The following is a 1339-nucleotide window of genomic DNA, read 5'->3' as shown; positions in this document are numbered from 1 at the left end:
TCTTGTCTTTCCCAGAAACAAATTGGTAATATTACATTAGTCAATGAATTCTGCAATGTCATTGAAATTCAAGGCTGACAACAAGCAATACAACAGAAGGTGCCTGAAAAATTGCTTCTATAGCAAGTGGGCATCTGTGCCAAGCTGTTGTCCTCCCTTCAGTACATCTGTTAGTCTGGAAAAACTGCCAGGAGTTGAGTTTATCAGAACTTGTGCAAGCCAATCATAAACCTCTGTAAATCTACTTTAATGCAATAACAGCAAAGAGTCATGTGGCACCTTAAAAGTTAACAGATTTAATGCAATGACCTTTCCTTACAAGTTGGCAGAGAGGGAAAGATTTCCTTAAGATGCACAGCATAAAGTATGCAATGGAAACTTTCTCCAATAATTTTGTTCTGCACAGACTCTGGATGAAGCATTAAATCATTCTTGATTACTTTGCAGTAGGAAAGGAAAAGCAGGATTTGTATGCATTGGCTTTCTATGGTCTTAGCTCTGTAAATTGCTGGCAGGGGTACCAACTCAAGCAGGGGTACCAACTCAAATAAAATATGGGGGGCAGGTAAACCCCACCCCGCTTAATCGATCACATGATGTGGTGCATGCACACCATTTGAATGGCAATGCTCATCAGCTTTGGGGGGCCTGGCCCCCTCAAATATTTTATTGGGGGCCCCAAAGACCCCTTTGCCCCTAGGAGTTGGCTCCTATGTGTAAAAGCATCTAAGGCTGTGTAATAATAATAACAATAATAACAATAATAATTTATTATTTGTACCCCGCCTATCTGGCTGGGCTTCCCCAGCCACTCTGGGCGGCTTCCATAAAGACCAAAAATACGCTAATATGTCATACATTAATAACTTCCCTGAACTTGAGATGTCTTCTGTTTATCTCTTTGACATCTGATGGGAAGGCGTTCCACCGGGCGGGCGCCACTACCAAGAAGGCCCTCTGCCTGGTTCCCTGTAGCTTTGCTTCTTGCAATATGTGTACACACCATACATTTAAAGCACATTTAGAGTACATCTCTCCCAAAATCCTGGGAACTGTAGCTTGTTAAGGGTGCTGGGAATTGTAGCTCTGTGAGAGGCAAACTACAGTTTCCAAGATTCTTGGGGGCAGAGTGCTTTAAATGTATGGCTTGTACAAAGCCTAATACTTAAAGCAATTCCACTGGCTTCACCTGAAAGAAACAACAAATTTTGTGCTTCATTTTGGCAGGTATTTGGGGTTCACGTTATTTGGTTGGGGGGAAAGGCCAACCTTTGCTCTTTAGGTCATTCTCCATCATACTTTGTAAACAAAAGCTCTGTTCTGAAATTCTGCAAGACTA

This window comes from Podarcis liolepis (genome assembly GCF_965112155.1).
Source record: "Podarcis liolepis genome assembly, chromosome: 2".
In the NCBI taxonomy this organism is placed as follows: domain Eukaryota; kingdom Metazoa; phylum Chordata; class Lepidosauria; order Squamata; family Lacertidae; genus Podarcis; species Podarcis liolepis.
Note: the sequence above shows the minus strand (reverse complement) of the source record.